The following is a 14,251-nucleotide window of genomic DNA, read 5'->3' on the forward strand; positions in this document are numbered from 1 at the left end:
TCTCATTTTGTATAATTCTCATTTGTTTAGATTCAAAGTTATATATCTGGGAGGATGTTATTCTTTATATAATTATTCCATTTTAGGACAAAGTTTCTCTCTCTCTCTCTCTCTCTCTCTCTCTCTCTCTCTCTCTCTCTCTCTTTCTCTCTCTCTCCCCCCCCCCCTCTCTTTGAGACAGGCTTGCTATGTGCAGCACTCACTCTGTAGACTACACTGGCCTTGAACTCAGAGATCCAACTGTCTCTGCCTCCTTGGTGCTGAGATTAAAGGCATGTGCAACCACCACCTTGTTGCATCAAATAGTTGTATTTTAAAATTTTACCTTTGGTACCTTGTGACTTTATTAGTTTTCTTTTTCAGTTAGTTGATTTGAATTTGATTTTTTTGTTTTGCTTTTGTTATTTTTTATTTAAGTGAGAGAGAGAGAAAGAACATGAAGTTTATAGATAGGAAGGTAAATATGTTCTGGGAGGGAAATAATATAACGAATGTGATCAAATTATATTTAAAATAAAAATAATAGTATAAAATTTTGCTTTTTGATCTGGGTCTTGCATTCCCACTCTTGCACCAAGGCTCTTTTAATTATTTGAGGTTTGTAAAAGCTGAGAGCTTTGAGGCCAAGCTCTTCTGTCATAAACCTTGTACTTTCTGATGAGGGTCCTTTACAGACCTTAGGAGTACACTTTCATTTTGTTCAACTCCCCACTTGACACCACTAGCTCTTCCCAAGAGCCACTGAATTCTTAGCTCTATCTTCTGAGAGTTGGTCTGGGAAGTGTAGACTGCCTTTATAATTCACTCCTGCAGCTTTCATATAAATGTCAAGGACCACTTCACAGAGCTTTAGGAGACCTGGTGCAGACACCTGCGGAGATGGATTAGAAACATAAACTGAACCCATGTCTTCTGCAGTGACTCAACCTAAGAAAAAATAAAGAAGTCAAATGTCTCCCTACTGGATGCTGGTTTTCATTACGATACCTTTCCATGGAAACAACCCTGATAAGCCAAAATATCGTCAAAGTTATTTTTAATTCTTGTTCATTACAAAAGGAAATAACTATTGACTAATTTTATTTTATGCAAAAGTATTTTTAAATTGTGATTGATGTAATTTTTAGCTACAACATCCAGTCATAATTTATACTCATGCTTGTAATGTACATTATATTGGTAAATTATCACAAACTATTTGAGGTCACTGAAAAACTCACTCTGAAGTTAAGCCTTCCCCCAACCCATATCAGACCTAAGCTTGTTTCAAGTGTATCCTATCTGGGAATGGGACGGTCTCTTCTAATACTAGGGAGGAGGAAGAGAACAGTAAGAGAGCATGAAAATAAAAGCACTGTGCCTTTGAGAACAGATGAAAGGAAGCTATATCTAGCAGATGTTACTATTGCTTATTCCCTGATATATAACTGTCTGTGATGAGAGAAAGAAGCTAGAGGCTCAACAGTGTGGGATTCTAGTCACGGAGAGGATGTTTCATAGGAAACATGAGTTACTAGCTTTAAGTTGTCTCTAGTAAATTGCCATTGGAGGATTTGAAAGCCCAATTTACTGTTGTTTTGCTATTATCTGTCTGTCTGTGTGTTGTCTGTCTATCCACCTACCAGCTAATCTACTCGTCATTTTTTTTAACTTCAGTTTGCTGTATACTCAATAAACTCACTCACTTAAAACCCAAAATACAGCTTTTCCAGACCATTCCCTAAATCCCATAACACTATGCTTCACTTATGAGAAATCTTTTATTCTAAGCTATCAGACAGGCGTCCCAACCCTATGTAACTAGTCTTGCTGGATGAAATTACCTTGGCTTTGCTTCCGCTCTTAAAACGTCTTTTAACAGGGTTTTGACTTTGCTGTCATTTTCTGTGAAAAAGGACCTTTTGATTGTCAGAGATAGAAACCAAATCTGGCTTGACTCAATAAATTAGGGTAAAACAAATAAAGAGGAAAGATGGAGAAGTAATTCCAGACAGATCACTAATGAGAGTTACCTCATTAGTGAAATGGAAATGACAATGATAAGAGTAATTTGGAGTTGCTGCCACTGGGATTGTCAACCTTTGTCAGGTTTTTGTTGTTTTGTCTGCCTGTTTATCTGCAATTACTTACAATTTGTCCCAAACTCATAGAGAAGCATAAACAATCATAAAAAAAAATGTGCCTGTTTGACTGCTAACTCTCTGACATTTTGATGAAAATGTGTTTTGTTGAAACTAATGTCATGGTGAGGAGGGAAGAAGTTAATGGGGAGGGGACAGGGTGGATTTGATCAAAACACAATACAAGTATGAACCAGATTCTTAAACAATAAATAGTCCTTTAACACACTTAGAGCTTTATCCTTCAGTTGTTTCCTAGGGGCAGTATCTCTCATCTGTCTCTAATACCTAATTTTTATATTTTTTCATTATGTTTTACTAAAATAATAAATATTATTGAGAAATATTGATAACAACACATAGTTCCATTATTTTAGGATTTATACACATGTCATTATGGCATATGCATACTTTTCAAAAAAATCTCTATTTAACATGATTTAATTTTTTTATAAATGTAAAGTTTTCATTTTTCTACTTTAAGGACATATAATTTCTTCATAGGTTTTTAATGACATTAGTTTATAAATGCCTATATTAAATAAATAAATGGTATTCCAGTTTTGGTACATTTTTATCATAACTGTACTGTTGTGATTGTCCTTATACATAAATCTGCTCCAGAAGAAAATTACTAGACTATTGAGTATATCCACTTCAATTTTAACAGATTTTTCAGAATTGCACTTCAAAGTGATTGTAGCAACCACTGTTAATCAACAATAAGACCAAGTTCCCACTTTCTGAATTCTTATTACTATTTGGTACTTGAGGTCAATTCAGCCAGTACTTAGTAAATTCTACATACCAATAACTCCTCAACATTTTTTCCCAGAAATAATAGCGAACAAAAGAAATTTGACAAAATATTGGTTCGTTGCATTTTAGATATCCAAACAACGGAGGCAAGTACTACGGTTAAGTATTAAGGAGAAAATAAGGCAGGGTAAAACAGCATGATATTGAGGATGCACTTTTGGAACAAAAGGAAAGGTCTCACTGAAGAAACACACAAACAAGAATGTCCTGACCTCAGGAGAACACAAGAGCTCACAAACTGGTTCCCAAGAAACTACCATGTACCCAAAGAAAAGGACAAATTTACTGGAGAACATTTCCTCTGGATGCTTGTTTCTGAGCCAGCAAGATTCCTCATGTGGGAAGGAGTCAGAGCAAGTGTGCCTAAAGAACAGAAAGAATGGCCAAAGGACACACTGGGTCCAGGATCTTTGTTTTACCCCTTTTTATCTTCCTTCAACCACCATTTCTCTTCCCATCTCCATTTTCTTCAGGAACCTTGCCTAATGCTGGAGAAGATGTGCTAAATCCCAAAATAACTGGTAGTGATTTCCTGGTAAAAAAAAAATTAATTCCTTGGTTTAAAGATCTAGAATTTCACATTGCAGGGATACAGAACAATTGAAAAACTGTCAGCAGTAAGAGCACAACAGAAAGAGTACGTGTCACTCAATGCTGAATGAAGCTTGAAGAAGAAGTGCCTGGGTAGAAGAAGGTGGCAAGGTGTTGGCAAGTGTTTGCTTCTGTTTACAAATATAAAAAACGAGAAAGAGATTTGACATAGGGACTTGGAAAGATTGTGGGGTGGAAAATAGAAAGGGAAGACGGTCAGCCACCTTGCGATGGCTTCTGATTTTCTGATATTTCACAAGGTTGTGACCTGAAGGTCCCACTCGAACCGGCTTTAACAGAATGGATCAGCTTTTATCAAAACAACAGAGGGAGCTGGGAAAGATGGCTCACTTGGTAAATTGCTATACAATCACAAAGAACTGAACTGGGATCCTACACCTATAAATCCCAGCACTGGGGAGACAGCCAGAGAAGGACCACTGGCCTTACTGGAGAGCCATTGTGGAATAATCAGTGAACATCAGGAAATTAAAAATCTTATTTCAAGTTTTGGGTTAGAGAGAGATTGAGGAGGATACATCTGGTCCACACAAGTATATGTATATATATATATACACACACAAAACAAACACATACACATAGACACACTATCTTCATGTACACATTGCACACATGTGCATGAATGTGCAGATACACATACAAATAATAATAAGTTATAATGAAAATAAAGATAAGGATGTGAAGCCGGGTGGTGGAATGTGGATGTGACCATTTGACTATTGTTTAGGTGGTGTTAAGTTTGGGTGTATGGGTGGTGGCGCACGCCTTTAATCCCAGCACTCGGGAGGCAGAAGCAGGTGGATCGCTGTGAGTTCGAGGCCAGTCTGGTCTACAAAGTGAGTCCAGGACAGCCAAGGATACATAGAAAAACTCTGTCTCAAAAAACAAAAACAAAACAAACAAATAAACAAACAAAAAGTTTGGGTGTATGATGTTGGTTTACTGAGTTTTTCCGTCATGCACGTTTTTCAGTGTTATCAGTGCATATCTACCCTCAATACTGTCTTTGTTTGGACAAACAATGATGTACAAGGGAAAGATTGAAAAATATTGGTTTGGTAAAGATAGAAAAAGCAAAAGAAAGGAAACAGAGATTTATACAGTGTCTGTCAGACCAGCAGGCAGTGACCAAGGAAATATAGGAACAAGAAAGCCATCATCTAAGACTTGAAAGCGCATTTGGTTGTTAAAGACTCTTAGAAGCTGTTTCTGAGCCAGGCTCATTGCCCCACTAACCACATCAGTGTGGCGAAACAAAGAAACTGGGCAACAGAGACTTCCCAAGGAGCAGGTTCTAGGATAACTCAACAATTGCTATGCCCTTGTAGCTGCCGGCCTTTGCCGTTACCTCCTCTTTGGAGTATTTTGCTTTATTCGTCCTGATGAAATCTGCAATTACATATGGCCTGACAGATGATTCTAAAACTTATGTTCTGATCATACCAACCTACCTACCTACCCTCTCTCAAACACACACCGGAGAGAGAGAGAGAGAGAGAGAGAGAGAGAGAGAGAGAGAGAGAGAGAGAGAGAAAGAGAGAATGATTTGTGTATGCATGTTCTGTCTGCATATATGTGTGTATCACATGCATACACCGTCCTTGGAAGTCAGATGCCTGAATCCCATGGACCTGGAGCTACAGAAGGCTTTGAGCCATCATATGGATGCTGGGAATTAACTCCTGGTTCTGTCGAATAACAGCCATTGCAACTAAACACTGAGACATCTTTCTAGGTCCCAGGCTTATACTTTTAAACTATCACACATGTGTATATTATCCAACTACCTTTTATTTAAGAGACACAAAGTTTGCCCATTAAATTCTATTTATCATGCTGTTGAAATTTGCTTAATTCTCTGTCTTCATACCATCTTCAGGCGTTCTTGACATATGGATGAACTCAAATATTCAATATGTTTATTTTCATATCTTTCCACATTAAGTCTATAGGCAGTGAGTTCATATGTTATAGCCCGAGTCCCCTATTAATAATTCATAAATACTGAACCTGTTGGGCTCAGCATGAAAGGGACAGAATTGTCTCAAAAGAAATAGCAGTGCTGTTGGTGTGTGCCCTTGTATCAAGGAAAAGCTATCAAGTCTGTTATTCAAAGACAGCTCTTACCACCAACAAGCAAAGATGGAAAACCTGCAGCTAATTTTAACAGTAAAGAAGCCCTTGACTGGATCTGAGAAGGCTTACATCCCAGAAAAATGAGATTTTCCAGTAAATAAGGGAGGGTTTAACAGTCAAAACAGAATATTCTATGGTCCAGGCAACTGTCTTTTTTTTTCTCCTTTATTAATTTATTCTTGTTACATCTCAATGGTTATCCCATCCCTTGTATCCTCCCATTCTTCCCTCCCTCCCATTTTCCCCTTACTCCCCTCCCCTATGACTGTGACTGAGGGGGATTACCTCCCTCTGTATATGTTCATAGGGTATCAAGTCTCTTCTTGGTAACCTGCTGTCCTTCCTCTGAGTGCCACCAGGTCTCCCCCTCCAGGGGACATGGTCAAAGGTGAGGCACCAGAGTATGTGAGAAAGTCATATCCCACTCTCCACTGTCTTAGTGGTGCTTACAGACAAGTCTGGTGATCTGACTTCAGCCTCAGAACTCACATATTGGAGGGAGGAATTCAATCTTCATGTATCTTATGACTGCCATCACATGTTCATGTGCACACCCACATGTGTGAACACACACAGATGCACACACAAACAAAGGAGAGGAAAGAGTGACACAGAGACAGAAACAAAGAGATATAATATTTTTAAAAAGCACTTTAAAATATTTAATAATGAATGCAGTTTTCTTCCCCACTAATCTTAAGCTGTCTGATTTTTTTTATACACTAAAATTCATCAGAAGCCATTCATGGCTATTAAAAAACAAATGATCTCTCTTCCTTTCTTCTCTCCTTACTGTAACAGCTGCTGAGTCTCCTGATTCTGCTTTCTTACCCAGGCAAGCCCTTCAGCACCTTTCCAGTAAATGTTGAGTATTGCAAAGATGATTTTGTTGTTTGTGACCTCAAAATGAAGCCACTAGATAATACTGTAGGGAGATAAAGGTCCTTCCTGTGGACAATTACCCTTCAGTGTGACAGAGGCTCAGTATAACTACCCAGATTTACAGGTGAGGAAATTCAGACTTTATGCAGGCTTAAGAACACAGTTCCAGTCTAGTTAATAGTTGAAGAAATTTCCTAGAGGAACTATTTCTGAAACTATGTTGTGCTGAATGAGAAAGATGGTTTTTTTTATAATATAAGTGGTTTATATTTTTAGACCCTAAAATCATTTTCATATAAAAGAAAGTTTCAACAAATAACACTTTCTAGACTGGTCCATATCATCAAACAGGAAGCAACCCCTTTATGGCAAATCAATTCTCTTGGAATGTTATCTCTTACACTTCATTTAACAGCAATTAAATTTTTCATAGGTTTGCATTAAATAATGTATTAATGAACAGCACATTATAAATGTTCTGTCATTATGATCTGCAATTAAAATGTCCCAGAGAGTCTTGTGCTAATGATAATGACTAAATTACTGACACCTTTATAATTGCAATGTATTTAAAATACTGGGGCCTGATATGGAAATTTAGTTTGGTCAATATTAACTTCAGCTGTCACAAAATGCTAAATGCTTCATGAATAAGCATTGTTCAACTGATTTCAAAATATATCTCAAACACCTGTTTTCAAATCAAAATAGAAACTTGTCTTCAAAAGAACCCATACAAGCTGCAAGCATATTCATTGAGGCCACATTCCATCTTTAGTCATTTTGCAACTGTAATCTGTGCTGTATTAGCTATTGATTGCTAATACACAGTGGTTATTTTTGAATCTGAATGTCAAAAACTGACTATTCATCAACCCTAAACTAACCTGTCAAAAATCTGTGAATGTCCTTACAAACAACCTTAGCATCTAAATGTTGCATAATGGTGTTTTTCTTTTAGAAACACGTGCACACCAGCCCTCATGAACACATCAGTGATGGCTGGAGTGTAGCTCGTTGTACAGCATGTGCTTCTGAATCACAAAAACCTGGATGAACCTCAGCAACAAGCAGAGTAGAACACAGAACTGACAAGTGAATAGCATTTTTGGTGCTATTTTAGTCAATAACATTTAGTCAATAACGTTTTAGAAACTTGGATATTGAGGTTTGGTGCTATTAAACTCAAAAGCATAGAGTGCGCTCTAGGACATTACGTGGCAAAGTGATATTCTCACCAATAAGGATAAATGACTGAATCAAGGCCATGAGGTGAGAAAAGGCATTCTGTAGTGCGCCAGCATAAATTATTTAGCATTTAGAGACCTTTAAAAAGAAGTCCTTTAGTAAGCGATGAGAACTGGAGATGGAAACATCAAGATGATCAGGTATAATTTTTCTGAGTCTTGATACCATTAATATTCTTAGTCATTACTGAAGTCTTGCAAAACCAAAACACTTCTATAAAGGAAAGAACACTACCACCATGACAGAGAAGAATAAGCCTTTAGAGTGGTGAAAAATCTTTATCAGATGTACATCTACTGAGGATTCATTTCTAGACTAGTGGAAGATATAATTAATAATAATAATAATAATAATAATAATAATAATAATAATAATAACAGTTAAAACACAAGTCATGGAATGAAACAGAGTTATCAAAATATGAACTACAAATTATTGGACAATGTTTTGAAAAATGTTCAACATCAAATGTCAGTAGGTTAATGCAAATTAAAACTACCTTCAAATTTTAATTTACATGAGTCAGAATCACTAAGATATAAATAACAAATGTTAGACTAGATGTGGGGAATGGGAAACACATATTTATTGTTGGTGTGATTCAAACTGCTGCAGCCACTACATCAATCAGTGTGGGGATTTCCAAAAGGCAAGACATAGATCTCACACATGACTCAACTATCCCTCTATTGGAGATATGTTCCAAAAGCTCTATATCCTACTATCGAGATACTTGTTCATCTGAAGTGGAAGTTTCTGGTTTCTTTTAAAACACAGTTGTGTTATGTGATGTTTCTCTAGAAACTGTCTTTGTGAGAGGGCGTGTGATGTTTTGCTGAAAACAGACACATGAGAGGGTATGTGATGTTTAGAAAAACTATAAATAGAACCCTACAGACAGACAACAATTTTGCATTGCCACCCCATGCAACATGTCGCTGGTCTTTGCTGATCTTGACTGGCCTTTGCTTGTCTTCACTTCACAGAGAAAAGTATTCTAGAAAACTTCCCGAGATACTCTAACTGCTTCTGGCTGCTTCTGCTGACTCTTGCCAATTCGGCAGAACATTGTAGTTTCTGCTGGATGGTGCCACTGCAACAGATTAATGCTGCTATTTTGTTGTTGTTGTTATTGTTTACTGTGGGTATCCTGACAATGCATGGTGGAATTGCCCCTATAGAACTGCATCTAAACCGGTCTACAACCTCCTTTTCCTATTAACATTCGTTCTCTTCTTCCTCCGATCAGTAGACTTAGAAGTGAGGTTGAAGTATTCAATAACTCTAAATAAATAAAGGAGATCAAAGTGCACCGAGTATGCACTGTAAAGGAACAGCAGTGAGAGCAGGACAACTGAAACGCTTGCGGTGGACCTCAAAACTCTAAACTGCTGTCTTTCCCAGGTAATCCGAGAGCCCAGAGAGTGAGAAACACACTGGTCCAACCTCAGGTCACCCCGCTAATCCCAGAAAAAAAAACTTCATGGGCTCCTGCCATGATGGACACATCTTCAGGCCTTCTGGTACCTGGGCCGTGCAGCTCCAACCACAGGGGCACACTTTCACTGAGCAGAGACATTCCATATACCGCAGCTAGATGACCCCAACCTCAGACCCTCCCGTGAAGTGGTTACCTTCTGGGAGAGGAACATAAAGCTTCTACCTCAGGTGTCCAGACTCACCTGTCGTAGCCCTATTCCCAACTTTCTGAGAAATTGCCAGATTCATTTCCAAAGTGGCTGTACAAGTTTGCACTCCACAGGACCCAGGCTATATTACTCCTCGGCATATACCTGAAAGATGTTCTACCACACAGCAAGGATACATGCTCAGCTATGTTCACAGCAGCCTTATTCATAATAGGAAGAATCTGGAAACAACCTAGATGTCCCTCATCTGAAGAATGCATAAAGAAACTGGTACATCTACACTGTGGAATACTACTCCGCTATTAAAAACAAGGAAATCTTGAAATTTCCAGGCAAATGGATGGAACTAAAAATGATCATCCTGAGTGAGGTAACCCAGATCCAGAAAGACATGCATAGCATATACTCACTTATAACCATATATTATCCATATAATACTGGAAAATCCCACTACAATCCACAGACCTAAAGAAGCTAAATAACAAGGAGGCCTCTAGGGAGGATGCTTAATGCTCATTCAGAATAGAAACTAGACTAAACACTGGAAGTGCTTGAAGAGAGTGAACGGAAACAGAGCCTACCACAGAGTTACTCTGAAAACCCCCCACCCAGCAGTGGATTGAAACACATGCTGAGACTCAGAGGCATACTTTGGAGCAGAGAGCAGGGCTACTTTTGGAAGAGTTGGGAGATAGAAAGACATGAAAGGGATAGGAGAGCCACAAGGAGAACATCAGAGCCAAGAAACCTGGGCCCAGGGGGACCTACAGAGATGATGCTCTTACAAAGGATCATGCATGGAGAGGACCTAGACCCCCTCCTCTGATTTGGTCGATAGGGAGCACAATCTCCATGTGAGTCCCATAATATGGGGAGTAGGGGATACCTCTGACATGGACCCCTTTTTGCCACTCATTGTTTACTTCCCGCTGGAGGGTCAGCCATGACAGCCCACAGGGGAAGAGGATACAGACAGTTTAGATGAGTCTTGATAGGCTGGGGTAAGATGGTAGGGGAGGAGGGCTACCCCTTTCTGAGGACTAAGTGAGGGGGGAGGGGGGAGAAGGAAGCAGGGTGGGACTGGGAGGAGATGAGTGAAGGGGCTACAATTGGGATATAAAATGAATAAATTAAAAATAAACTTAACATAAAAAGAAGCTCTAAATGAATTATGTTACGAAAAGGAAAACCTGCCCTCATCCACGCTCATCACTGCTCTGTTCACAATAGCCAGAGCATAGAAACAGTACTGCAGTTTCTTTTATGAGCTCAAAACAGTTTGGAGTCATGTAAAAGACTGGTGGAGTTTCAAACCAGACATAGTCCCAACATGGAAAACAGAAATGGCCATGAATTACTACCTCTAGCTACAACACTGTTGGTAATTAGAGCTGATGGAAAAGGGACAGTCAATCTTCTTAAAGTTGTAGCCACAGGTACGTCAACAATGCTATCCACTAATGGAAAACCAAGCATCCAAGGGTATACAGGTGGCACAAAGAATACTTTATGGGATTCGTAAGAAAATAAGGACACAATATTGTGTGAGTTTGGACTAGGGAGTAGGTCTGAAAGAAGATGGGTAAAGGGGATAAACTATGATCAAGATACATTGGATAACACTTTCAAAGAGGTAATAAAACAAGGCCAATATTATGTAGCAGAGGCAGTTTGCAGATTTAGACTGGGATCCCTTCCCCACCTGGGATTCATGCAACAAGGGGAATACATCAAGGGCAGCCTCTGCTACACAAGCAGGGGAGGCAGGTGTGATGAAAATGCCATATAAACATTCCTAGGCCTCATGGTTCAGCACTATTGGGCCTCTTGGAGAGCTTGCCCTTTCTAAGTAAACTATCTGTATTTCAGTTTCTAGCCAAATGCTGAGGGTTATCATTTGATCAGGGACAGGAATCCTGGAATATGAGACACCATGAACTGAGTCCAGCACTGAGAACATCTGATCTTTTGCTATATTATATCCCAAGAAACTGGCCAGAAGCTTAATTGTGATTTCCCCAACACTGGCCTTTTTGCTGTTTCTTCGGATTCCAATTTATCTTCCTCCGTACTGCTGTGCACTGGCCTCCATTGTTAAAGAAGCCTCATTTTAAAGACAGTAACTCAAAAGGGAATGTCTTTTTTTCTTTGTTTCATTTCTCTCCTTGCTGCATCTTCTGAGACTTACAGCTTGACCTCTATGTTGCTTCTCTCAAACTCTTAATAAAATTGTCCTTAATCCTCCAACTGAGACCATTTTCAAATTCATTTAGTTATGATAAGACAAGATCCCACAAGGGAGCCCCAAGCAACCAAAAAGCACCCTTAATTTTACCTGTGAGAATATTTAAACTAACTTGGGGAATGTAGTTTTTATTGAAGAATGAAAAGAAATTCTGAAGGAGACTAGATCTAGATCACAAAATAGCACAAAGGATCTTGCATTGGCCTTCTAAAGCGATTTCATGAAACATCTATCATCTTTTGTTCGATAGACTGTGCTAAACAATGTTTTGCTATGGCAACAAACACAGGAGACTGTCAGCTTATGAGGAATGTCTTAGCTGGATTTAAGGGCTCATATTTGTGATTCCACAATTAAGGGGAAGGCTAAATCAGGATCTCTGAGTTTAGGTCTAGCTTTGCCTATATAGTGAATTCTAGGTGAGGGCTGCTGGGCAAGATTCCATCTCAATAACAACAAAAAGCAAATAATGCTTTCACAGAGAAAAAGAAAGCTTTATTTTAAATTTCTGGCAGTGCTATGGAGATCTGTTCATCCATTCATTTCTGGGCCTGTGGAGAAGCAGCATATAATAATGTAAGCATGTGGCAGGGAAAGATACTTACTTTATGATAATGAGAGGTCATGAGTAGGGAGAAGCAGACAAAGACAAAGATGCACAGAAACAGATGTAGAGACAGAGACCAAATGTTTGACAGACAGAGACAAAGAGACAATGAAGCAGAGATGGATGATAGATAGATGATAGATAGATAGATAGATGGATAGATAGATAGACAGATAGATAGATAGAGAAAGAGACAGAGACAGAGAGACAGAGAGGAAGAAAAAACCAGGATCACCCTCAAAATAAATCTCTTTTGAAGGGCTACACATTGTGGCCCAAGCTTGATTCCGGATAATTGCTTGGGTCTTAACTTAGGGTCATAACATTTAACCACAGTTAGTGGCCTCCTTTATTCCCTCAGAGAAACTGAGGACTGATGCTTCGGAGTTTTCAAAAGCAGACATCCCAAGGCATTTATTTTGAAATGTGTGACCTTGGAAATCCTAGCACCAGCAGTGAGTTCGTGCCACTTCCACTGGCTTTGATTTTAGCCTCTGTTGTTCAGTTTCTAAGCCATGCTCACCTTGATCTAGATCTAGATCTAGATCTAGTATTGGATGTGTGAGTATAGGTATCCTTGGGCACCTGAAATAGGTATCAGATGTCCAGGAGCTGAAAATTCAAGTCACAGTGAGCAACTCCGGGCACTGTAAGTCCTTTCTTGTTTGACTTGAAAACATTGAAAAGGTATAAAATGATGTTCAGGAGCTTACTTTTTTTCCATAATTAATGTGAAAGTAAGAGAAAACCCTATTTGTTTACATTAACTTACACTAAAGTGTAACTTGAAGCTCAGTATTTTCTAAATGAATGAATACTAAATAAGTACATGTTAGTCTCATTTCTGGCATTTATCTAAGTGCTTATCAAAACAGAAATACTGAATCAGTAGCAACCATTTTATCCAGGGTATCACAGTAGGCAAATCATAAGCCGACAACAGAAGTAAGTGTATTCAATGGAGAGAGTGATCATCTTGAGCTCCAAGATAAAAAGAAAAATAAATTTCACCTTTTTGGGAATCTTTGAGAAATAAGAAAGCATTGAAAGGAAATTTTATCAGGCCATATGGTGGAATGGCTTGAATTTATTTCAGCACCAATGTGAGAATGGCAAGGAGCAGCACATGTGCAGACTAGAGCAGAAAGGATAAAGATACAAGTCCAAAGTTCATCTGAGTTAACTAAGCTGTTGACCTTGGAAACTGAACTTTGAGTTAAATCATGGTATCTGTTGTAATGAGACTGTGCTGCATAAATAACTCATTTTATATAACAAATACTGCACTATGTATATATGAACAAATAGTTTTGTATATGGGAACAAATAGTTTGTGTACTCATCGATCAGACACAATTTAGAATTTGTGTATATGTGAGTAAATGTGTGTACAAATTTGTGTATGTATGTATCAATACATACATATTCACAGAAGAGAAGTTAACAGTGGGTACATTCCATTATCATTATCTTTCTTACCTTTTGAGACAGTCTTTGAATGAACCAGAACTCACTAATTATTTAGACTGGTTTAGAAAGCCATAAGGATCTAAATCACTTCTCTCATGCTTGGGCTGTCCAGCTTTTACACATATGCTTGGGATCTATGTCAATGTTCCCATACTTGTGTGGAAGGCACTTTACCAAAAGAGCTATCCCCAGAGATCCTGAACTTCACAGAATAATAGTCCAATGAGTACAGCAATTATAATTACTACATTCTTCTTTATAGAAGAGGATGGTATCAACTCAAAAAGAAAAAAATGAAGCAAGTGCTGGGTAATGGACTATCTAACCAATGAAAAGCCAGATTTTAAGAGTATACAATGTATTAAAATTACAACCATACAGATATTACAATTCCACCCAACGGCCTGTCTTGAAGGGTAAAGACTGCGACAAAAAATTAATGTGACTAGTTTTTAATATCAGC

Source organism: Acomys minous, assembly GCF_964271855.1.
Source record: "Acomys minous genome assembly, chromosome: 12".
NCBI lineage: Eukaryota > Metazoa > Chordata > Mammalia > Rodentia > Muridae > Acomys > Acomys minous.